This window comes from Callithrix jacchus, chromosome 1 (genome assembly GCF_049354715.1).
Source record: "Callithrix jacchus isolate 240 chromosome 1, calJac240_pri, whole genome shotgun sequence".
In the NCBI taxonomy this organism is placed as follows: domain Eukaryota; kingdom Metazoa; phylum Chordata; class Mammalia; order Primates; family Cebidae; genus Callithrix; species Callithrix jacchus.
The window spans coordinates 28,089,250-28,115,650 of NC_133502.1; the positions used below are offsets into that span (position 1 = coordinate 28,089,250).

Here is a 26,401-nt window from a genome sequence, read left to right on the forward strand (position 1 = left end):
TCAGAGGTCGAAGACCAACTTAATGAAATGAAACTAGAAGAAAGATTAGAGAAGAAAAAGCAAAAAGGAATGAGCGAGGTCTCCAAGAAATATGGGACTATGTGAAAAGACCTAATTTACGTTTGATAGGTGTACCTGAATGTCATGAAGAGAATGAATCCAAGCTGGAAAATATTCTTCAGGATATTATTCAGGAAAACTTTCCCAACCTAGTAAGGTGGGACAATACTCATCTCCAGGTAATACAGAGAACACCACAAAGATATTCCTCAAGTAGAACAACCCCAAGGCATATAATTGTTAGATTCACCAGGGTTGAAAAAAAGGAGAAAATTCTAAGGGCAGCTAGAGAAAAAGGTCACGTTACCCATAAAGGGAAGCCTATCAGACTCACAGCAGATCTCTCAGCAGAAACCCTATGAGCTAGAAGAGAGTGGGGGTTAATATTCAATATCCTCAAAGAAAAGAATTTTCAACCCAGAATATCATATTCAGCCAAACTAAGCTTTATCAATGAAGGAAAAGTAAAATTTTTCATGAACAAGCAAGCACTCAGAGATTTCATCACCACCAGGCCTGCTTTACAAGAGCTTCTGAAAGAAGCACTACACACAGAAAGGAACAACCAGTATCAGTCATCCCAAAAACTTACCAAAAGATAAAGAGTACCTCCATAATGAAGTATTTATATCAACTAATGGGCAAAATAGCCAGCCAGCATTAAATGACGATATTAAACTCACAAATATCAATATTAATCCTGAATTTAAATGGATTAAAATGCCCCAATCAAAGACACAGACACACAAACTGAATAAAAAGTCGAAACACATCAGCACTCTGTATCCAGATCCATCTCATAAGCAAGGACACACAGAGACTCAAAACAAAAGGTTGGAGGAAGACTCACCAATCAAATGGAGAGGAAAGAAAAACAAAACAAACAAAAAACAGGAGTTGTAACTTTCGTCTCTGACAAAATAGACTACAATAGTAACCAAGACTAAAAGAAACAAAGAAGGACATTACATAATGATAAAAAGATCAATGCAACAATAGGAGTCAATGATCATAAATATCTATGTACCCAATATAGGGGCACCCAGATACATAAGACAAGTTTTCAATGACTTATAAAGAGACTTGGACTCCCACACAATAATTGCAGGAGACTTTGACACCACATCGTTAATATTCGACGGATCAATGAGATAGAAAGTTAACAGGGACATTTATGATTTGAACTCAGACCTGGAACAAGTAAACTCAGTGAATATTTACAGAATTCTTAACCCCAAGTCCACAGAACATACATTTTTTTTAGTATCACATTACACCTATTTTGAAAGTGACCACATAAATGGAAACAAATCACTCTCCAGCACTCACACAGCATTTCACAGATTTAAATGAAACATTGATTGGCCGTTTGTCTGTTATTTTCTTTCCTTATTCCTTCCTGTCTCCGCTGTTAAGCACAATCATCAGCATAAAAGAGGTTTTTAATACCTATTTCTAGATTGCATTCCAGCCTGGGCAATCGAGCAAGACTCCTGTTCTCTCTCCCCCTTTTCTCTTTCTCTTTAAAAAAAAAGAATGAGAGGCACCTCTTGATTCTTGGGCATATGGCTGTAAGAGAGATAGTACCATATACTGTTTCAAAGCATGTGCTGCATTCTGTGACACAGAACCACATTCTTTCATGGATTCGCTTCTTCTCAATGTTGCTGGCAGTACAGGTGTGTATCACTGTGCCCAGCTAATTCTGTTGTTTTTTTGTAGAGACAGGGTCTTAAACTCCTGGGCTCAAGTGATCTTCCCCCCTCGGCCTCCCAAAAAAGAAAAGAAAAAGAAGTTGGATCAGGGAAGTATGAAACATGGCAACGTATTAGTATTTTAGATAAACTCAAGCACCTCATCTGTTATGACAAGTGTGCTGATTAGGTTGTTATTGGTTATATAGTTTTGCCTTATTTGATTTGTTGTAAATATAAAGAGTTCGTGCATAATTTTACACTTAGGTATAAATAATAGCCTAATTTAAAAATACGTTGTTGAAAATATGGAGCCATAGAAATATATTTTTCAAGTGGGATCCATCTATTTCTCAAGTTCAGCACAAAGTAATAAAAATCGTTTATGTACATAGTAAGGTTTGCATATTGGTTCTAATCTATTTTGGGTGCTAACAAACTTCACTTTTTTTATTGCTGGATGTGTTAATGCTTCCTTTGCCTCAAAGGTTCTGCTACAAATTGAGTGACGACTGCCACTTAATTACAGAGCTCAGTCTGCTCACAGGTAATGCTGAGATGACGATACCAGCATCACAGGGAATTGGGGAGCTCTTAGTTTATAATGTGCGGCCACCCCCCGGGAGACTCCTAGCATAATGTGAGTTCTGTGTGTGTGCGCGCGCATATGTGTGTCTGTGCGTGTGTGCGTGTGTCTGTGTGTGCGTGTGTGTGCGTGCGCATGTGTCTGTGTGTGCGTCCGCGCATGTGTGTGTCTGTGTGTGCGTGTGTGTGTGCATGTGTCTGTGCGTGTGTGTGCACATGTGTGTGTGTGTGTGTGCATGTGTGTATACATTCACTGAATTTATTCCCATTAAACTTGACTGTCTACAGATTTCAGACAGCTCTCTAGCCTTCCTTTTCTGAAATCAGGTAAATGAGTATTATTAATCCATTAATCATTACATTTTTCTATGATATAGCTTTTGTTTATTTTTAAACTTAAAACTCAAATATTTTCCTTTATCAGGCTTTTTGTGAAAAATCTCTCTGTACACATGAGAATAGTAATTGCCTCCTGGACTCTCACTCACTTTAGCATTTATTTCTCAAGTTTGACAATGAAAAGAATGTATAGATTTCCAGGTGCAGATATCGATGGGAAGACGAGCTCTGCTGCTCCCAGCGTCCTTCCTGACGGAGCACAGCAGTATTTGCTAACGTTTTTGTTGACGCGGCAGTACTCTAGGTTCGGGTTTCACCTGCCTGCCCTGGGACCCTCTACCCGGAAGCTTCTCTTAACCACAGACTAGTCCTGGCTTGACAGAGGCCTCCCATCGCTGTCCCTGTGTCCTTGCCGTCACCCCCTTCCTGTCACGGGGTCGCTCCATTCTCCCTGCCGAGGTCTGGGTCCACCCTTTCCTGTCTGGGTCCGCTGCCATAACCCAGGTCCTCCACACATTCATTCAAAAGGTCTATTTAGGGCCTATGTGCGCCAGGCCCTCTGGTGGGGTGGGAGCCTGGCGGGAACCCCACCACAGCCCCTGTCCTCAGGGAATTCACACATTAGCCACAATCAGGACAGGTCCTGGTGTGCCAAGGAGCCACGAGCTGGGCCAGGAGGAGGTGTTCCTGGTTTGCTTCGTGCAAAGTATCCTTCCCAGAAAAGTGGATGCCTCGTGAAGGATGTTAATGATGAGTATTAGGAACGGTCGAGGGACAGAAGGTGGAGAGGAGAAAATACGCACAGACGGAGGATTCATTCCCCCTCACCTGATCTGCAAACTGCGCTAATCATTGCTCTTACCTGCTGAGATTGTTGTGAGAATTAAACCTAATGGGAAAAACAAGCGAAGTGTTTTAACATCGACCTCGAGGCGGACCCCATACCTGCTGGCTGTTATCATTCAGACTGTACAGTCTTTGGGGGAAGATAAAACATACCATATGAAAAGTTTTCCAGAGATAAAAATATGTAAATAACATACGAAGCTTCCCCTGGCCAGAGGGCTGAGGTGAGCGCTCCACCTACAGCTTCTCTCCATGTTATTCCCCCACTTATTCACAGCCATCAGCCTGAGCACCACCAGAACTCACTGCCTCCCTTCTGGGCCCATGGGCTGCTGGACACTGCAGCTGTGATTTCCAATCCTGCCATCATCTGTGAGGCGTACGTCGTATTTCCACTTGTGGGTAAGGAAATTAAACCTCACTTTGATAAGGATCTGCTCCATCTAAGATTTGAACCCCGGCCCATCTGGCTGCGAGCACACGCTCACTCCACCAGCATAGCGAGCAAGCACGTGGGAAGCCATCCTGCATCATCCGCCTCCTCCAGGAATCACTCAGCAAGACGTCACTTGGGTTCTCCATTCTGCCGTTTATGAAAGTGTCCAACCAACCTGGTCACAGAGCTGTCCAGGCAGGGAGCTCTTGGGATGGCAGAACCCTGGCTCTGTTAGAAGTGGGCCAGATTATTCTGAGGATGGTCTGTTGCCAGGAGTTCGCGTGGGTACCGGGCACCACTTGGAAGGATGTGATGGGAAGGGCACGTCTTCCCATAACTCCAGTCTCACCATGGGTAACACATCAGACAAACCCAGACTGAGGGACGTTCTTCACAACACGTCGCCAGCACACCTCAAAATGGTCCAGGTCATGACAAGGAAAGGCCGGGGACTCATCATGGGTGGAGGATGCCAGAGAGACAGGACACCTACATGCAGTGTGCACCTTGGAGGGAATTCTAGGACCAAAACGGGCTTGGACACGAAGGGGCCTTCACAGGAAGATGGGTGAGGCCAGTGAAGTGTGGCGGGTAAGGAAACTCTGCACCATGTGCAGAAACTCGATTCCCCCTGCGTTTCCAGGGCTGGCACCACATGGTAGGTGCCTATGCGTGGCTCCATCTGGAGGACCCGTGGGACTGGGCCTGTGGGGAAGGTGCAGGCCGTCTGCCGGTGCCTCAGGCAGCAGCGCTTGTTCCTGGAATGGCGGCACCACCCCTCAGGGGTCAGGGCTGGGCACTGCTGTAACATCCTTAGAAAGGCTTAGCTGCTGCCCATTCATTGCCAGCACGAGAAAGTGTGGGCTGAGAGTGTCGTCTCTCTGTCTTGCATGCTGCTGCCTGGGATCTGCCTGCACTTCCCAATTTACTCGGAGGCTGGGGAGACATTTCACGTAGAGCCCAGGCTGGTTGTAAAGATGGAATGCCTGCTGTGTTTGGAGGAAAGCAGTGAACCCTCAAGTCACAGCCCCTGGTATGGACAGAAATGCCATCGATGGGAACCCCCGAGCATCCTCAGCACTGGAAGAGGGAAGAGTAACAGGGCCTTGCAGACCTGGGAGCCTCATGGAGAAAGTGGAGTGTTCGGTGTTATTCCAGGAGGGGAGAGGAAGAGGGGTGCCAGGCAGGGTGGACGCCGTGGCCACAGTGGGCCTGCGGAGCTGGTCCCAGGAGGGGAGAGGAAGAGGGGCGCCAGGCAGGGTGGACGCTGTGGCCACAGTGGGCCTGCGGAGCTGGTCCCAGGAGGGGAGAGGAAGAGGGGCGCCAGGCAGGGTGGACGCTGTGGCCACAGTGGTCCTGCGGAGCTGGTCCCAGGAGGGGAGAGGAAGAGGGGCGCCAGGCAGGGTGGACGCTGTGGCCACAGTGGGCCTGCGGAGCTGGTCCCAGGAGGGGAGAGGAAGAGGGGCGCCAGGCAGGGTGGACGCTGTGGCCACAGTGGGCCTGCGGAGCTGGTTCCAGGAGGGGAGAGGAAGGGGGCGCCAGGCAGGGTGGACGCTGTGGCCACAGTGGGCCTGCGGAGCTTGCGCAAAGGTGCTGTTTTCTCCATCCCACGGGTGAATTAACTGTCAGCTGCTCTGCTGGGTGACTCGTGTGGTGGTGAATGTACAATCAGTACGGGTCTCTGGCTAGTTGGACTTGTAGTTCAAGGAAAGACAGTCAACAGGTAAACCACACTGGAGCTACAAATTATGGAGGGGGGAGCATGAGGGAAGGAACCCCAAGAAGAATAACAGAGCCTCCCTGTGTACTGGGCAGTCGGCCATCTGAGAGCTGAAGGGAACAGAAACCAGCCAAGTGGGGCTAGGAGAAAGTCACTGCAGGTGACTGGCCACCGCTGTGGGTCTGCCCCAACCCCTCAAGGCCCACCTCGTGTTCTCATCCTTGCCCTGGTGGTCAGTGTCACAGAGCTGCTCTCTGAGGCCCTGCGTCTCCCTCACTTTTCTCTGGGGCATTCCCCAAGTAGCGGGGGGGAGGATCCCCAGACTGGACGCATGAGGCCTTCAACAGTCCCTGTGGCAATGCTTGGACACCCATGAGTAACGGGACTGCACCCACCCCCCTGCATGGTGGACAGGGCTCCCCTGAGGCCCGTCACCAACAGTGTGGCCAGCCTGGCAGCACCCGCCTGCTCTGTTCTTCCTCCCTGCCCGCTCCATACTTCCCAGCCCCCTCTGCTGCTCCCTCTGCTGCCTCCCTTCCCAAATCAACCACCTTCACACAGCCCCTTGACCCCAGCTCTGCCATCCGGGGGAACCCAGGCTAAAGGAGCCCATGGCAGAGGTGGCCTGGAAAGTGTGTCCTCAGGATGGGTTTGAGAGCTCGCGGTGGACGGTCTGGAAGTCAGCCCAGGTTAGTAGAACAGCCTGGGTGGCTCAATTTCTCTCTCACCGTTCTGGAGACAGGGAAGTCAAGGTCAAGGTGCTGGCAGATTTACTGGGTGGCGAGGGCTCTCTTCCTGGTTTGCGGGCAGCCACCTCCTTTCTGTATCTTCACATACATGGCAGGGGAGAGAAGGAAGAGAGAGAGAACACAGTGCTCTACCTTCTTCTGTTTATAAGGACACGAATCCCTCCACAGGAACCCCACCATTGTGACCGCACCTAAACTTCCATCATGCCCAAAGGCTCACCTTCAAAGACCCTCACACTGGGGGTTGGGGCTTCAGCGTGGGAGGTTTGGAGGGACATGCACACTCAGTCAGAGGGCACGCAGCGGCCACACACTGTGAGCCCCTGGAAGTGCAGGGGGAGGAGCAGGTGGAAAGAAACACGTTGGCTTCCTCTGTCGCTGTGGTATTGAACGGAATGGAGGAAATGGCTCTTACAGACTGTGGAGTCGGCTGACTTAGAAGCCCCTAAAAAAGGAAATGACAGGCTTGGTGAGCCACCCTCAGCCCGAGGCTCCCTGTGAAAGCCAGAGGCTCTGAGGCAGTGTTGACAGAGGCCTCTGCCTCCTGTGGCTATGGGGACGCTGGGGAAGGTCAGGCAGAGCTACAAGGCTGAACAGCAGCAGAGCTACAAGAAAGCAGAGCTCACAGCCTTGTGTTTCAGGCCAAGTCAGGGTCCTGTGATGAGCACTGCAACCTGGGAGGAAACGCCTGCAGTCCATGGCCTGAGGCTCTTGGCTGCCCAGTATCCCTGAACCCCCAGAGCGGGCAGAGTGGCTTCCTCCTGATGCTGGAGACAGAGACACTGGCCTACGGGAGTGGGCACCTGAGTCTGTCTCACATGAACACTCTCCAGAATGTCCGCTCCAGAGAGGAACTTGCCCCTGGGTTACTGTATGATGTGTGGGGCTCCCTCACATGTATGTGTGGAAATCCTGGCCCCTCAGGGGGTGGCACCAGAAGGTGGGGTCTCTGGGAGGCTCCACCCTCATGCATAGGATTAGTGTCTTTTTTTTTTTTTTTTTTTTGAGACAGAGTCTCATTCTGTCGCCTTGCTGGAATGCAGTGGCACAGTCTTGGCTCACCACAACTTCTGCCTCCTGGGTTCAAGTGATTCTCCTGCCTCGGTCTCCTGAGTAGCTGGGATTATAGGCACCTGCCACGATGCCCAGCTAATTTTTTTGTATTTTTAATAGAGATGTGGTTTCATCACGTTGGCCAGGTTGGTCTCAAACTCTTGACCTCAGGAGATCTGCCCGCGTTGGCCTCCCAAAGTGCTGGGATTACAGGCATGAGCCACGCCCCAGGCCAGATGAGTGTCTTTAGAGAAGATGTGCCAGGGAGTTGAGTTGCCCGCCCCTCATGTGAGAGCCCTGCAGGAGGCGCGGTCTGTGGAGGGGAGAGTCCTCCAGGCAGAATCTGCCGGCACCTTGGTCTCAAATTCCCTGCCTTCAGATCCAAGCAACACGTTCTTGTCCAAAAATGACGCCGTTGGTGGCATCAGCTCATAGCAGCCCAATCGTACCAAGCTGCCCAGAAAGACAGAATGAATTGCAGGTGTCAGAGTCCCCTCCCACACTCGTGCCTTCCGGCCTGGTGATGGTGCAGCAGGAGTTGGAGGGAGGCGGGTGCAGGCCCACACAGGGGCTCCCTGTCACCCAGTTTGCTCCAGGTTCTGCCCCTAGCACCCAACCCTGATGCGGCATCTCTGCTGAGGGAATGGCAGGCCTCTCTGCTGGGGGCTGGGCGGTGGCAGCACCAGGGGCCTCGAGTACACCCACCTGGCCACAGGCATGAGGTCCTCAGAGGGAGGCAGCCCTGAGCGAGGCCAGGGCAAGTGTGTATGTGAGTGTGTGTGTGTGTGTGAGAGAGAGAGAGAGCGAGAGAGAGAGAGACAGGGTCTTGCTCTCTCACCCAGGTTGGAGTGCAGTGCCTGATCACAACTCACTGCAGCCTCCACTCCTGGACCCAAGGAATCCTCCCACCTCAGCCTCTTGAGTAGCTGGGACCACAGGCACATGCCACCATGCCCAGGTAATTTTAAAAAATTATTTTTAGAGATGGGGTCTCGCTGTATTGTCCAGCATTGGTTACAAACTCCTGGCCTCAAGCAATCTCCTGCCTTGGCCTCCCAAAGTGCTGGGATGACAGGTGTGAGCCACTGTACCCAGCGGAATTTTGCCTAATTGCTTTTTTCAATTAAGCAAACAATGACTGAATTGGCCACCGTCAGAGACACATGAAAGAAACGCTAAAGGGAGTATTTACTGCGGAGGGAAAATGTCCCAGATAGAATCCCAGTAAGAAATACATCGATAGCAGAGAGTGGTGACGCTAAAGAACAATAAATTGTATAAAAATAACAACACTACATTGTTTATTTTAAAACATACAGAAAATTAGAATTCAGGAAACTAGTATCCTGTGGGTCAGGGTGGGGTGCCTGTGGAGAAAAGAGTTCTCAGAGGGCAAAGGTGCTCTCTCACTTCTACTAGAGTTTGGTAAGTCAAGGACACATGCCATAACTGTAGGCTGACCACTAAAAATAGCAAAAGAATATCTAAAAAACCCCTAGGAAGAAATGTGTAATAAAAAGTTCTTAATAGCTGGGCTTGGTGGCTCACGTCTGTAATCCCAGCACTTTGGGAGACTAACACAGGCGGATCACCTGAGGTCAGGAGTTTGAGACGAGCCTGGCCAACATGGTGAAACCCTGTCTCTACTAAAAATTATGAAAATTAGCCGGGTGTGTGCATGGGCACCTGTAGTCCCAGCTACTCGGGAGGCAGAGGCAGGAAAATCACTTGAACCCGGGAGGCAGAGGTTGCAGTGAGCTGAGATCATGCCACTGCACTCCATCCTGGGAGACAGAGCAAGACCTTATCTTAAAAAAAAAATTATTAATGAGGAAATGGAATATTCCTCTTCCAGTGGCCATGGAACAAGTTGACCCACTCCTTCCTCCCCTCCCGCAAAAAAGACTAATTGAGCATCAGATTTAAACAATCTTACCAACATAAACACATGTAGAACAGTGTAGCCAATGGCTATGAAAGATATATTCTTTTAAAGGTCCTTTGAACAGTTCTGAAGCAAGCCATAGTTCAAACCACTGCAATGACACAAAGTAGGTATTCTTTTTTTTTTTTTTTTTTTTTTTGAGACAGAGTCTTGCTCTGTCGCCCAGGGGCTGGAGTGCAATAGCGTGATATCGGCTCCCTGCAATCTCTGCTTCCCAGGTTCAAGAGATTCTCGTGCCTCAGCCGCCCAAGTAGCTGGGATTACAGGAGCCCTGGGAGTTTAAGACCATGCTGGCCAACATGGTGAAACCCTGTCTCTACAAACACACAAAAATCCTCCAGGCATGGTGACAGGTGCCTGTAATCCCAGCTACTTGGGAGGCTGAGGCAGGAGAATTGCTGGCACCCAGGAGGCAGAAGTTGCAGTGAGCTGAGATTGCACCATTGCACTCCGGCAACAGAGTAAGACTCTGTCTCAAAAATAAATAAATGAAAAGTTAAAATTAAAAAAGTTAAGATGGGAAAGGAGATAAAACAGAAGAAAATATGAAAAAAAGTAATGATAAGAACAGAAACTAGTGATGTGGGAAATAAAGAGTTAAAAACTTATGTCTTTGAAGAATTTTTAAAAACCCAGACAATTGGCAACGTTGATAAAAATAAATTTAAAACCACACAGATTACCAATATCAGAAATGAAAAATGAAACGTCACCAGAGCTCTGACACATGGCAGCAACAACGCGAGGGTACGTTGAACAATTTTATGCAAGTACTTCAGCATCTTAGATGAAACGGACAAATGCCTTGGAAAACATAACTTACCCCAACAGAGACAAGAAGATATAGAAAACCTGAATAGTCTTTTTCTATTAAGGAAATTGTTATTCATAATTTTAGAACTTCTCACAAAACAACATCCGAACCCACATGCCTCTCCAGTGAATTCTTCCAAAACTTTCAGGAAACAACGGTCTTACGTGTGCTGATGGAGACAGAAGAAAACGAGGAAAGTGCACCCACTTGTTGAAACCAGTATAGCGTTTGTACAAAACTTCTAAAAACACTGTCCGAAGTAAAACCTATAAGCCAACATCTCTTACAAACGTAGATGCAAAAATCATATTGAGAAAAGCAAACCGGGACTCCATGTTTGGGTCCCCTTCCAGGAACACTCCCTTCATGGGAGCCGTCTTTCCCTCTCCTGGATTTTCCTCTGGAGTCCCCCTCCGCACTCTCGTGGGAGCCTGTCTTCTCCTAAACTCAGTCTCTCTCTATTCCCTAACACTCTCGTGGAAGCCTGTCTTCTCCTAAACTCCATCTCTCTCTACTCCCTAACACTCTCGTGGAAGCTGCTTTTCTCTCCTGGATTCCATCTTTCTGGATTCTCTCACTCAGTGTGAGTGAGAGTCAGATGTTTCTTTCCCTCTCCTCCTGTTTCTCTCTCCCTCTCTAAATAAATCACTTTCTACAAACAAACAAACAAAAAAAGAATAGCAAACCAGGTGTAGTAATTCTAAGTAAAATGATGCTACATTATTACTAAATAGAATTAATCACAGGAATGCAAAATTAGTCAACATCAGAAAATCGATCAGTATAATTCACGACAGTAATAGAACACAGGAGTAAATTGTGTGACAATCTCCGAAGATGCAAGGAACAAAGCTCAGCGTCCATTCATGATCAAAGTTCTCAGCAATTAAAATGACAACATTTTAAATCTCAAACATGTAATTTACAGAACAACCTTAACAAGCTTTATACTTAACCACACAATGGTTAACAGCTTTCCCTGAGATCAGGAGCAGAAAGCATGTTTACTGTTACCGTTTATGCTCGCCTTTTAGCTGGAAGTTCTAGATACAGAATGAAGGCAAGTAATAATAGTAATGAATTAAGGACTGGACATGAAGAAATAAAACTGTTATTACTTATGGAAAAGTTTGTTTTATATGTAAAAAAATTAAGGCCGGGCGCAGTGGCTCACGCCTATAATCCCAGCACTTTGGGAGGCCGAGGTGGGTGGATCATGAGGTCAAGAGATCGAGACCATCCTGGTCAACAAGGTGAAACCCCATCTCTACTAAAAATACAAAAATTAGCTGGGCATGGTGGTGCATGCCTGTAATCCCAGCTACTCAGGAGGCTGAGGCAGGAGAATTACCTGAACCCAGGAGGCGGAGGTTACGGTGAGCCGAGATCGTGCCATTGCACTCCAGCCTGGGTAACAAGAGCGAAACTCCGTCTCAAAAAAAAAAAAAATTAAGTAACTACAGATGAAGGTGACCACAGGTCAATATTCAAAAATAAACTGTGGGCTGGGCATGGTGGCTGACGCCTATAATCCCAGCACTTTGGGAGGCTGAGGCAGGCAGACCACTTGAGGTCAGGAGTTCAACACCAGCCTGGCCAACATGGCAAAACTCTGTTTCTAATAAAAATTCAAAAATTAGCTGGGTGTAATGGTGCATGCTTGTAATCCCAGCTACTCGGGAGGCTGAGGCAGGAGATTGCTTGAACCTGTGAGACAGAGGCTGCAGTGAGCTGTTATGACACCACTGTACCTGGTGACAGAGTGAGACCCTGTCTCAAAAAATAGTAAATAAATAAACGCTGAAGATCTGTCTCCAGTGATGACCAGGTAAGCTCCTATCAAACCAGTCGTCTTTCAGAAAATAAACTCAAGACAAATTTTAAAAAAAAGAAATCAACTCCCTGGCCTGGTGCCGTGGCTCACACCTGCAATCCCAGCAGTTCAGAAGGCTGAGAGTGGGGGATTGCTTGAGCTCAGGAGTTTGAGACCAGCCTGTCCAACACAGCAAAAGCCTGTCTCTGATAAAAATTCAAAAAGGAGCTGAGTGTTGCATACTTGTAATTCCAGCTACTAGGGAGGCTGAGGCAGCAGCACTTGAACCTGGGAGGTGGAGGTTGCAGTGAGCCGAGATCACGCCACTGCACACCAGCTTGTTATTACTCACGGAAAACTTTATAAGTTAAAAAATTAACTACAGACGAAGGTGACCACAGGTTAATTTTTGAATATTGACCTGTGGTCACCGTCTGTAGTTAATTTTTTACTGACAGAGTGACAGAGTGAGACTGTCTCAAAAAATGATAAATAAATATAAATAAGTAAATAAACTATGAATCTCTGTCTCTATTGATGACCGGGTAAGCTCCTATCAAACCAATCCTCTTGCAGAGAGTACCATAAACTCAAGACAAAATTGTGTTGTGTTTTTTGTTGTTGTTTTAAATCAACTACTTGGCCAGGCACAGGGGCTCACACCTGCAATCCCAGCAGTTTGGGAGGCTGAGACTGGGGGATTGCTTGAGCTCAGGAGCTTGAGACCAGCCTGGGCAACATGACAAAACTTTGTCTCCACCAAAAATTAAAAATCAGCCAGGTGTGGTGGCACGTGCCTGTGGTTCCAGCTACTTGGGAGGCCGAGGTGGGAGGATGGCTTGAGCCTGGGAAGCAGAAGTAGCAGTGAGCCAAGATTGTGCCAGTGCACTCCAGCCTGGGTGACAGAGCGAGACCCTCTCCGAGAAAAAAGAAGAAAACATCGACTACCTGAATATTGACTCAAAAGAAGGCAAATTCTAGGGAAATTGACACTTAGAAAAAGGAAACAGCTTCCCAGTGTGTTAGTTTGCCGGCTGTGTGTCTTAAGCCGTCAATATTTGCTTTCTCACAGTTCTAGATCCTGGAGGGCCAAGGTGTCAGCAGGACTGGTTCCTTCTGAGGCCTCCCTCCTGGGTTCGTAGACAGCTGTCTTCTCCCTACGTCCTCACTCTGTCTTCCCTCTGGCACGTTATACAGTGAGGAACAATGATTCAAAGGATAGCTAACTCCCCATCAGAAACAACAAGGCCAGAGGAGAGGGGAACAATCTTTTTTTTTTTGGCAGAGTTTTGCTCTGTCACCCAGGTTGAAGTGCAGTGGCATCATCTTGGCTCATTGCAGCCTCTGCCTCTCTGATTCAAGTGATTCTCCTGCCTCAGCCTCTCGAGTAGCTGGGATTGCAGGCGCCCACCATCATGTCCGGCTAATTTTTGTATTTTTAGTAGAGATGTGATTTGCACCATGTTGGCCAAGCTGGTCTCGAACTCCTGATCTCAGCTGATATGCCTACCTCATCCTCCCAAAGTGCTGGGACTACAGGCATAAGCCACTGCACCCAGCCTTAAGTGTTAATTATTCAACACTTTAATTAAAAGGCAGACGTTATCAGATTGGATTTTAAAATGCAAAGCCCAACTGTCTGCTGTCCTCGGGAGTCCTACTCCAGATATAAAGCGCAAGTGGGCTAAGAACCAGTGATGCCCAAGGATATGCCATACAAATACTTCGTGCAAGAACGCGGGACCTCGATGTTCATATCAGCTGTCCTCATTTCAGTGGACTTCAAGACAGAGAATGAAGAGAAACAGACATTTCATAATGTCTGAGGAAAAAAATGTCTGTTTTTCTCTCCTCTTACAGAATGCTACCGAAACCCAATGGGGAGTTTTTCCCCCACACCCACCAACCTCCAATGCGCCAGACGCCAATGCAAGGTCCTAACTCAGTCATGGCATTACGTGGAGTCAGTGGGAGCCCATGGGTTGAGAGCTCAGCCCTGCAAGACTGCCTCCACTTCAGACGCCAGTTTCAAGCAGCGGGTCAGGTTCCCAATTTAGTCCCGCTTCTGTCCAATGTAGCTGCGTATTAGGGGTTCCCATGAGCCCCTCTTCAGGTTTGATAGCTTGCAGACATGACAGCCCACAGCACGCAGAGAAACACTCATGTTCACTAATTTAGTATAAAGACCACAGAATGAACTCTCAGGTGAAGAAAGGTGCCAGGGCAGGAGCTGGGGTGCACCCCAACAAACACCCCAACCCCCAGCATGTGTTCACCAAACTGGAAGCTTCCCAACCTCCTAGTTTAGGACTTCACAGTGGTCTTGTCACATGGGTGTCATCAGTTAGGAGCTCAATCTCCAGCTCCCCCCAGGGGGTTGGAGTTGAGAGTTCTAGCTTCTCAGGGCAGCTCGGTCTTTCTGGCGACCAGCCCCCTCCCGGGGGCCACCAAGAGGCACCTCATTAGAACAAAAGGTGCTCCTATCACTCCAGAAACTTCCAGGAATTAGGGGCTCTGTGCTGAGAACTTGGGACAAAGACCAAATATATATTTCTCGATATTTCACAATGTTACATCTCAAATTAGCAAATGAAGCAGACATGAAGAAATGTGCCTTGGTCACTAGAAATGGCAGCTGGAGGAAACAGTGGGAGAGAAAGCGCACCTGTGTGTCTGCTGCAGAGCTGCTCCTTGACACAGCACAGCTCAGCCCAGAGCCTTTACACCTCCTGCGCAGAAACCTGCAAACTTAAGAGCTGCAAGACAAGTACAAAGAATATCCAGTTCATCGACTGCTGACATTTTGCCCTATTTGCCTTAGCATTTGTTTTGCTCTCTCATCTGATACTTATTTATATAAAATGTGTAAATATCATATACATCAAAAAAGAGTAAAATTTCCTATATAAACATGTTGTTCCCCCTAAGTTGTTTGAGAATAAATTGCATATATTGTGGCCTCTAAATACTTTATGTAGCCTGTAAACATTTACCTTCTAAATATTTCAGTGTCTTTCCTAAAACCAAAGTTATTCTCTAACACAACCACAGCGCAGCTATCCATTTCCGTAAATGTAACATTGACAAAATATTCTTGTCTAATCTATTGCCTGACTTCCAGGGTTACCGCAGACCCGTAACGTCCTTCGGCGTCCTCTTCTCCCCAGCACGGGATCTATTCTAGGGTCACAGATCCTTTTAATTTTCTGGTTTTTCAATCCTCAGCCCCTCTGTCTTCGACAGCACCGACGCGGTGTTTGCTTTAATAATAAGACAGGGTGCGTTTACGGCTCTGGAGCTCTTACTCTGATGAGAAGATGAGCCAGAGTCAGGGGCTTCTGGGGTGGGGTGGGCACCCACCTACTCTCTCCCACCCCGCAGAGCACCAAGCATCAACAGCCCCCACCTGTGGCCCCTCCCCTAACTCTTTCTTGAACCCATGACGGGACCCGCAGGGCCGATGGCCTGCTGTCACAAGGCACGTATCGCATGCAGGGCAGCCTCTCCCTTGCTCCCACTTTCTGCCCACAGGTGGTCAGAGGAAGGTAAGAAAAGAAAGAGGACTTCTGGGACCCCAAGACCCCCACCCCAGACTTAGCGGAGGCAGGACTCAACAACAGCATTCTTGATAGCCAAGGTGTCCTGGATACGAAAGAAAACAGAAAGACGCGCTCTGAGAACAGGTGACTCCTTCACATTCTCCCACCCTGCAGCCACGTGTGCTCCCACCTGACAAAGATTCGTGCAGCTCAGACCCCAATCCTCGGCTTATCTGAAACAGCCAGAGAGAACTGTGGTCAATCTCCGCAGGAAAACATTCAAAAACAGTTTTTAGGTGGTATCTAAGTTGTTTCAGGCCTTCTGAAATCTGGGCCAAACCCAGTTATTTCAAAATTTGAAAATCTTCACAGGAACAGTAGAAAGCCCCAGAGGCATTAGAGATAAAGATCATAGAACAAGAGTGACATTTTTAATTGCAAAATTGCTCAAGAAATAGCATCTTCAAAATGGGAGTTGATCTAGCTGATACTGATTATTTGCTTATGGTAGATTCCAAATTCTATTCTTCCCCTGACGTTTTTCCAATGGAAAAATCAACATCTCTTTCAAAGATCGAATCTTGTGTTTTCCTTAATTTAGCATTGAAATGATTGTCCCTTCCAGTGGGTTCCTCTTTTGTCTTCCCTCGCCAGCAGGCTTCCATTTCTAGTCTTCAGCCCTTCCAGTGGGTTCCTCTTCTGTCTTCCCTCGCCAGCAGGCTTCCATTTCTAGTCTTCGGCCCTTCCAGTGGGTTCCTCTTCTGTCTTCCCTCGCCAGCAGGCTTCCATTTCTAGTCTTCGGCCCTTCCAGTGGGTTCCTGTTCTGTCTTCCCTCGCCAGCAGGCTTCCATTTCTAGTCTTTGGCCCTTCCAGTGGGTTCCTCTTCTGTCTTCCCTCGCCAGCAGGCTTCCATTTCTAGTCTTCGGCCCTTCCAGTGGGTTCCTCTTCTGTCTTCCCTCGCCAGCAGGCTTCCATTTCTAGTCTTCGGCCCTTCCAGTGGGTTCCTCTTTCCTTGCCAGGCTTCCATTTCTACTCTTCAGCACTGCTTACTAGCAGTTTCAATCAAGCCAGTGCTTAAAGTTTGTCAATTACTCATGCAAATGAACTAAGTTGCCAATCCAGAATTAGTAGAACTGGGTTTCCCTTTTTATTTTAAGACTGTGCTAGAGTGCAGGGAAAACCAGCTGTGTCTGTCAGAATGCTTTCAGCCACAAGGGACAGAAAATCTCACAAAGGGAGCTCAGCCAGTCGGGAGAATGGGCAACCTTGAGTTACACGTCCCAGGTTTGTGCAAGTCTGGGGACCCTGAGGAATTCAGGGGCCACAAACACCACAGTTCTTCCCTGTCACTGCCTTGGAATCCAGGCTCCCTCCTCCAAGGGGTGTGGCTGAAGAACTCAGAGAGCAGATCAGCCCTGCTGCTTCCAGGCTGCAGGACCAGCAAAGGCTCCATCTGCAGGGTCCATCCCCTCCAGGGAGGATGGCGGATGACGGCCCATGCCCTTGGGTGTGCACCATGGCCAGGACACTGTGACCTGGCGAGTGTGCAGGATGACTGACTCCTGTGTGACAGAGGAGGAGCCAGGAGCATGGAGACGTCAAGAGCTGCCCAAGACCATGCAGCCAGTGGTGGAGCCAGGGCGAGCACCAGCAGCCGGGGTCTGCCCTGCCTGTGCTTTGCACCAACAGCTGTCGCTGTCTGCACCTCACGGGGTTGTCTGGGTCCTGGAATTTGTATGAGTAATGAGCAGGCAGGCATGTGGTAATGCTATCCACTGCCAGCTAACCATTTTCCGAGCACTATCCCATTTCTCTCCTGGTTCCCAGCTTGTCCCCATGTGGCACCTGGGGCAGTGCAGGACACAAGCTCCAGTGGGACCTCTGCCCCCCAGACGTACCCACCCTCCTGCACCCTGAGTCTCAGAAGCCAGGAGGCGCTGCTGCTCCTCTAGGGTGAGGCCCTGGCTTCCATGGGGTTCACAACAGGCAGGGCTCGAGGTGTCATTGTTCCACCCACAGCCCAACGTGCTTTTGAAGGTCAACAGTATTTACACCATCAAGCAGCATCACCCTTAAGAAGGTGACAGAAACATGGGAGACGGGCGGGAGGAGGCTCTGCCACTGGGTAGCTGAGGCTGTGCAGGATTCCTCAGGAAGAACCTCCATGGGAAGGAGGAGCAGGTACAGGAGCCCACGAATAAGGCCAGGGAGGAGGAAGGAGGAGGGCGAGGCCCTGGATGTTCTCCTTCCCACCTTGGCATTGGCAGACAGATCCAAGGGGCTGCAGCCGGAGTGGCCTCCAGGCCCCAGGGAAGAATTCCTGGGAGATTTTGCAAAGCCAGGGTTTCCTTCACACAGTGCCACTGTCAGACATGTTCCAGCCAGAGTCTTGAGTGAGGGCTGGGAAGAGGAGGCCGGGACTGCTGGGGCTGCACTCTCAGAAGGCCAGGCCTTCCTCCCTCCAGACGTTTACAGGTCAGGGACAAATTCATGGTGTTTACTAAACAGACCCATACCTGGGAGGGTCCAGACGAGCTGATACCTGGAGAACAAAGGCATTCCTAGTTCTGATTTAGAGCTGACAATATCGATTCTTGTAAAATGGAGCAATTAAGAAAATTAAACCTTTATGGCAAACCCTCATCAGAGAGCACATCTGCCATCACACAAGCCTTTTCCTGGGCAGCGCTGCCGCCTGTTCCTTTCGGGGACGTCCTTTGCTGGTGGAGCAGCGGCACCTCCACCACTCCACTTTCCAGATCAACCTGCTTTTACTTCGCACTGTGGACTTACCTGAGTCCCTGCACAGGACGCAGGAACCCTCTGCTGGGGTCTGGATCAGAACCCTGTCCTGTTACATGTTTCCGGCAACCGCAGAAGGGACCACAGTGCAGAATCCCTGACCTGAGGCCGCCTTAGGGTACCTGGCAGGGTCCTCTAACACCCCTGCAGGGCCCACTGGCCACCTCTGCTGCAGGAGGCTTCAGCTGCCACCTCACAGCGCAAAGTGTCTCACTGTGGAAACGAGGCGGGTTCTGCAGGAACCAGGAAGCTTTAATTGATTTCAGTGGCTAAGAGAGAAAAGGCCAAAGCTGACTCTGGCACCGGACAGGCTTGGAGGGCGCTAAGGACGAGGTGGACCAGACGAAGGCGTGTGTGCGTCGGCCCTCCCCTCGCCCTGCCCTGCCCAGCACCGTCTGGCTGACATTCTGTGCAGACAGCAAACGTGGGGCTAAGTCTTCACGTCTTTCCCCTGGAGCTCCGCCTCCCACCTGGGGAACTTTCAAAACAAGCTGGCCGGGACTCCACTCTTAGGTGTCTGACTCCATGGCCTGGGCTGTGACCCTGCCATGGGGTTTCTGCGGCGCTCCCAGGAGAGCCGTGAAGGCTGCTGTGCTCTGCTCTGCTCTGGGTCCTTCTGTCGCAGTCTGGAGTAGAAGCATCTGAGCAACTCAGTTAAGCACCGATTCAACGACCCCCTATTTAGTACCTGGCATGTTTTGTACTGGGCATGGGACTTGGTTATTGTGCCCCAGGAAATTACAGGGTACTGCCCCAGCTGAGAGCCCCTGTGCCTGGGGATATACACATCCAGCCCCGGCCTACTGTGAAGGGGAGGGAGGGTTTTTATAGAGAAGGGAGACTTTTGAAAATGCCAAGTCTCTCAGCTCAGTGTCCGTGCCAGACCCTGCCCCCCTCCAACAGTCCTGGGCCCCTCCTTCCTGCTGCCTTCAGCCTCTGTCCCTGTTTCGTTGCTGAACCAGCACAGCATAAAAGTGCCATCAGATCAACTAGTTTCTCCCGGATGCTCTGGCCCTGTAGGCAGGCAGTGGCTTCCGTCCCTCCAGCCACGTAGCCACAGTCACCCAGTTGCCCAGGAGGGGAAGCGTGAGTGTAGCACTGCCACCACCACCCTCGGCAGCCTCTCATGCCATGTCCTGTGACTAGGCCCCCACAGTCCTCCCGTCCCAGTGCCCATCTCAAAACGTAACTCATCTGCCTCTCAAGGGGCTAAAAATCTAACAAATTAATTTCCTTTAAGATATAATTGTACAGAACGGGCGTGGTAGCTCATGCCTGTAATCCTAGCACTTTGGGAGGTGGAGGCAACCAGATCATGTGAGGTCAGGAGTTCGAGACCAGCCTGGCCAATGTGGTGAAACCCATTCTCCTCCCTCTCCACTAAAAATACAAAAATTAGCTGGTGTGGTGGTGGGTGCCTATAATTCTACCTGCTCAGGAAGCTGAGGCAGGAGAATCACTTGAACCTGGGAGGCAGAGGTTGCAGTGAGCCGAAATCAGGCCATTGCACTCCATCCTGGGCATCACAGCAAGACTCCATCTCAAAAAAAAAAAAAAAAAAGATATAATTGGATTGATAAAGCTTAGTAGTTACCATCTTGGAGATGTCTCTGTTCTGTTGGCTGTGGTGCCTCCATGTTGAAAGCGTGAAGAGTCTGTAGTGTACATTGGGAGCGAATTCCCCATGGGTCTCTCATGTTGTTACATAACTGCTTTGTCCAAAGCTGTCTTTTCCAGAATGACCGTATAGCAAACAGCCTTGAAAGATACAGATAGTTTCTCTCTGGAACAAAAGGTGGGCACGTTCCTGCCGATGATAGAAGATTTGCATCCTCTGAGCTCAGAGTTCCTCTCTGTAATGCACCTGCTGTGTGTGGGGGCACCCACCTGTGCCCATGCACTCACCCTATGGCACTGGAAGACAAGAGGAACTGCCATAAAGATGCAGATGTCATGCTGCCTGTGACAGGAGTAACAGCCTTTTTTCTCGGACCTTGGAATCGCATGCCTCCTACAGCATCCGTGAAACTGCAGGCTGGTGCATCAGCTCACAAGTGCTGAAATCTCAGTCTTTCACAGTTTCTGGCACTGTGTCATATGGTGGATGATTACGTAGCTGTCCAAATGAACGCAGTGCGGTGACATAACATGGTGAAACTCAGCAACGTAATGCAAAGAGAAAGGCTAAAATCACTGCAGAAAGTACAAGACCAGGTTGGTAAAGTCAAGCTCGTTCGTGCACACACACTTTTTAGGAATACATATGGGTGCAGAACTATTTTTTAAAAAGTGAAAGTGGGGGAGCAGGGACATGGGATTTAGGATGATGGTCACGCGGGGGTGAAGAGCCAGGGGACTGTGTGGGAGCAGGGTGGAGCTGTGTGGTTTAAGGTAGGTTGTGGCCCAAATCCTGGCTTTTGTTTGGGTGAGTGAGGTAGAGATGCTGCATCTCCATTATCAGAATAAACAGCTAACTAGTAGCTCACAGTACTGGCCAATGGTGAGTGTGCTACATGAAGCAAGGGTTATTATTAATTTGGTTTGTCTGCCTGAAAACAGTTACTAAGGATGGACAGATAAATAGATTAAATAAATGAATGCATGGCTGAATAGATGGACGGATACATAAACAACAGACAGGACGGTCGGCTGAAAACCTCCTTCCTGAGGACGTTTCCTACTCAGGAACTCCTATCCTTTCTTATCCTTCCTTAATCTGAAGACGAAATGAGACATCTTACAGGGAATATTGCTTTAGACGACTGGCTGCCGATGCCGCATGGCAGAGTCTTCGTTGTTGTTCTTTTTCTTGGGGTGGGTCTGCCCGAACACCCTTCCAGTCCACCTGGACGTGGTGAACTTTGCTGTAGGTTCAGTGAGACCCATCCACAGCATTGATGGAATTTCTAGAAAAACTGGCCAGCCGGCCTCTTTGCCTGGCTCCATGAAGTCTCAAAGAGGCTGGGGGAGCCTGGGAACCACTGGAATTGCGGGTTTCTCCCTGTGGGGTGCTCACTAGGGCCTGGGCGCCACACAATGGGGACATGGGGACGGAGGTGTCCACCCACCCCGGCAGCAGCTCCAGGCTTGCAGGGCTGTCCACTCCGCACCCAGGTGACGCTCTTGGGATCTGGCCACATGGTGGGTCCTTTGGCTCAGCTTGTTCCGTGCCCCCAGAGCAGGCACTGCCTGTGCCAATGTCCCCTGAAAAGGGATGACCGTTTACAGACTTTTCTAGGCCTCTCAGCTTGAGGTAAATTTTACAGGCTAATTTCCTTGAAAGACGGAATTGCTGTGGGTGAGGAAAGGCTTGTATAACTTGAGCAAGAAGTCAGGTGGGTAATTTAAAATTACTTCATAGGCTGGGCATGATGGCTCATGCCTGTAATCCCAGCACTTTGGGAAGCTGAGGCAGGCAGATCACCCGAGGTCAGGAATTCAAGACCAGACAGGGCAACATGGTGAATGAAACCCCGTCTCTACTTAAAAATACAAAAATTAGCCAGGCAGGGTGGCATATGTCTGTAATCCCAGCTACTCAGGAGGCTGAGGCAGGGGAATTGCTTAAACCCGGGATGTGAAGGCTGCGGTGAGCCGAGATTGCACCACTGCACTCCAGCCGGGGCCACAGAGCAAGACTCCATTAAAAATAATAAATAAATAAATAAATAAAATCAATTCCTAGGAAATGGAATGGTAACTCCTGAAACATGGAGTTTCCGGGGCTCATGCAGCCCAGGCCCTGGCTGGAGACGGTGACCCCAGCACGGCCCCAGCTTTGTCACCTTCCCTGTGGGTCAGAGGCAGAGGCTGCTGCTTCCAGTGCTGAGCTGCCGGCATTCCTGCTTCCACACCACGCCCGGGTCCCCACAGCAGGCACTGGTCTCCCAGGTCCCTGAAAGAGGAGATAAAGACTCTATTCCAGGTGCGGTGACCACTCTCAGATCACACACAACTCCTCTGAGGTTGTGGTTTTTGACCCATGACCTTTGGTTCACAATGCCCATCACCCCCATACTCCAGTCCAGGAGGATTCATTTGGCAAAGTCTGGGAAAGGCTGACCTCATGGAAGGAAAGAGCTGTATGAATCGGAGGTATTAAAAATAGAAGTGAAGCCAGAAGATGTTTAATCTCAAGGGTAAACGCTTCCTGTGCAGTTCAATAAACCTCCTGTGTTCAGAGAGGAGCAGGTAACAGTGGAAGACGGAGAACAGCGCTCCACACGGGAACAAAAGCAGACCAGCCCAGCGGGCACCAGAAGGAAAGGCGCCCGGCACTTGGAGGCCTGCAGCTGACAAGAGGGCCTGTCCTGGGGCCACGTGCGCCAGGCAGACAGTATCACAGGCTGTCGCCTGGCGCTTCCATGCGGTGTCAAGGCACCCCTAATTTGTGGCCGCACCCCGCAGTGGGAAGTCGGGAATGAGCCTAGCCTTTCCCTGGAGCTTGGGCAAGTCACTTCCTGCCTCTGAGTCCCATCTTGGAGAGGAGGGCTGGCCACACACTTTTCCGTTTGCATGAAGGCCTACGATGCCTTTGCCACGTGAATTCCATCAAACCCCTCCCTGCCTGAGGGTGTTGGAGCACCGCAGCTGGGAACCCAGGTCCTGGAGCCTTGGTTCAGATCTCAGTTCTGTTGCTTAATATTTCCCCCAATATTTTGTTATGAAAAATTTTAAATACAGAAAAGCTGCAAGAATGGCTCAGTGAGCACCCACCTGCCTGCCACCCTCTCCTACAGGCAACCTCCCACCAGTGAGCAGCCACCTGCCCGCCACCCACTTCTACAGGCAACCTCCCATCAGTGAGCACCCACCTGCCCGCCACCCTCTCCTGTAGGCAACCTCCCATCAGTGAGCACCCACCTGCCCGCCACCCTCTCCTGTAGGCAACCTCCCATCAGTGAGCACCCACCTGCCCGCCACCCTCTCCTGTAGGCAACCTCCCATCAGTGAGCACCCACCTGCCCGCCACCCTCTCCTGTAGGCAACCTCCCATCAGTGAGCACCCACCTGCCTGCCACCCTCTCCTACAGGCAACCTCCCATCCATCAGTGAGCACCTACCTGCCCACCACCCTCTCCTGTAGGCAACCTCCCATCAGTGAGCACCCACCTGCCCGCCACCCTCTCCTGTAGGCAACCTCCCATCAGTGAGCACCCACCTGCCCGCCACCCTCTCCTACAGGCAACCTCCCATCCATCAGTGAGCACCTACCTGCCCACCACCCTCTCCTGTAGGCAACCTCCCATCAGTGAGCACCCACCTGCCCGCCACCCTCTCCTGTAGGCAACCTCCCATCAGTGAGCACCCACCTGCCCGCCACCCTCTCCTGTAGGCAACCTCCCATCAGTGAGCACCCACCTGCCCGCCACCCTCTCCTGTAGGCAACCTCCCATCAGTGAGCACCCACCTGCCCGCCACCCTCTCCTACAGGCAACCTCCCATCCATCAGTGAGCACCTACCTGCCCACCACCCTCTCCTACAGGCTAGCAGGGGGCGATTGATCACATCCACCCCTCTGTCTACCAATCCATCTTGCTTTCATGTATTTCAAAATAAACTTCAGGCCAGGCAACCTCCCATCAGGAAGGTCAGGGCGTGGCCTCCCATGGCTGCCCCAGCAACGTCTCCAAACCAACTCTGCCCCAGAGCAACCAGCATTATGTGGATTTCACTTCACAAGTAAGATGCCAATTAAGGAGAAAGATTACAGATGGGGAGGGAAGTCAGGGATGGTCCCTGCCTGCCCGAGCGCCATCACTGAACAGCAGCGGGCATCCGTGACACTGACGGCCATGCCAGAGCCCTTCTGAGCACAGGCAGGAGGCGTGGCCAGCATTCCCACACCCTCCGACAGACGACTGGGAAAGGCAGGGCTCTTATGGAAGCATCTGAACACAGAGTGATCCGCTAATAGCTTTTTGTCAGACTCCTCGTTTTCAATGTTTTGTCAGGAGCAATCTCAGCTTTAGAGGAAGTTTGGAAATAACCCGTTGTCCACGCTTAACTATTTGTTTTTTGGGTTTTTTGTTTTGTTGTTTTGCTGGGCCACTTCACGCAGACATCACGAGGTTCACCTCGGCGACCTCAGCATGTCTCTGAAGAAACAGGATGTTCTTCTGCACAGCCAACGTCCCATTCTCTCACCTAAGAAAGTAATGACTCCTTACATCTCCTATCTGTCCGACCTACCCTCTGCGGGAGGACTGAGCTCGTTCGGGAAAAAAACCGGACCGCAGGTTAGAAAGTCTTAAGTTCAGGCTTTATTGAGAGGAAAGAGCCTCCAGGTGGGCCAGCCGGGAAGAAGAGGAAAATAGCCCCGCCGCTCAGAGGAGCAGGGTTCTTTTATAGGGGGCTGAAGGAGTGGGGAAGCCGAGAGAGCCGAGGTGGCGGGCAACGGTTGGTCCGTTTAAACCGCTGGGCGGGAAGCTGGGCGGCGGGAAGCTGGGGAGTGCTGATGAGGCAGGTGGTGATTGGTCAGCTGGTTGCCCGACGGGAGGTGGCTGCAGCTGGGCGGGAAGGCCAGAATGGTATGTAGAGTGAGAGATAAGGGAGCCTCTTTGTGGGGGAGGGAAAGAGAGCTTTCACGGTAGGGGCAGAGTTTTTCCAAACACTATCATGTCCAAATTCAGAATGTCCCCATAGTCCCCCAACGCCTTGTATTATACAACCAGTGAAAGTTCATGCATTAGATTTTGCTTTTCTGTCTCTATTGCCTCTTTTTATTTCATTTTTTGAGACATCGTTGCACACTGTTGCCCAGGCTGGAGTGCAGTGGCGCCATCTCGGCTCACGACAACCTTTACCTCCTGGATTCAAGCGATTCTCTCGCCTCAGACTCCCAAGTAGCTGGGATTACAGTCGCACGTCACTGCATCCTGCTACATTTTGTATTTTTAGTAGAGACAGGGTTTCACTATGTTGGCCAGGCTGGTCTTGAAATCCTGACTGAGGGATCTGTGGGGATTGCTCCCGCGTGAGGCCCCTGGGAAATGGGCCTCGCTCATACGGTGAGCTTGAGCCCAGACACAGATCCCTGGTTGGGGGAGTCCAGCTGAGGGAAAGCAGGAACCGAGAGAGGGACTATGTTATTCTAAATAATTAATAGACATTACTTTATGGATATGAGGACTTGGGAGGCATTGTGTCTACTTTCGGCTTCTTATGGTTTATTGCTTGATTGTGTTCATTTTGGACCCTTGTTACTTACTTACCGTAACTTACAGGGCGTGACTGTAACTTACCATAGCTTACAGGGCGTGACTGTAACTTACTTACCTTGACCAATTGGGCGTAACCTACTTACTGGAAGTAACCTACTTACAGGGCGTAGCCTACTTACTGCGCTTAACTTACTTACTGGGTGTAACTTGCTTACTGTAACTTAAGTACTTTAATCTGGTGTAAACAACTTTAACTTCAAAAATACATAATGAAACACATTGCAAAAATAAAATTGCTGCATGAGCATAGCGCATGTAGCCCTCCAGACCTCACCTTTTCTGTCTCCTTTTTTTCCGGCGTGCGCTCTCTTCCAGGTTTGGGACCCTCTCGCAGGACAAGATTCCCAGGCTCGAGTTCAGTTCACAACAGCTGGCGCCCAACGTGGGGCAAGTCAGTTCACAACACCTGACCTTACATAATCCACCCACCTCAGCCTCCCAAAGTGCTGGGATTACAGGCATGAGCCACAGCACCAGGCCTGTAAAAATAATTTACTCTTGAAATTTGACAGGATTTTGACAAAAGTATGTTCGTGCCTCCCGAATACATCTTCTATGAGAACTATTACAGATGTTCACCTGTTCACAAGAAAACTGAGTAAATTATTTAAATGTTACTGTGCCCTCCCTGGATTGGACTTTGGAATTTGCCTTTCATTAACACACTACAGTCTGACGTGGGGCTAAAACGTAAATGCTATCTCTATTTTAAAGTAAGTGATCCTACGTAAAATCAGCAAAATGGAACGCTGCTAGGCTGTGAAAATGAAGTGCCCAGTTGG

At 49.8% G+C, this 26,401-nt stretch overlaps 1 long non-coding RNA gene across 1 annotated transcript; it reads right to left on the reverse strand.

Annotated features, from left to right (window-relative positions):
* Positions 1 to 2,722: 2,722 nt before the first annotated feature.
* On the reverse strand, positions 2,723 to 24,717 carry LOC118152391 (uncharacterized). The gene is made up of 5 exons (XR_004741164.3): positions 23,859 to 24,717; positions 19,990 to 22,290; positions 14,720 to 14,810; positions 6,650 to 6,874; positions 2,723 to 6,507 (listed from the first exon to the last, which is right to left on the reverse strand). It is a non-coding gene; the product is annotated as an uncharacterized LOC118152391 (long non-coding RNA).
* Between the last annotated feature and the right edge of the window lie 1,684 nt (positions 24,718 to 26,401).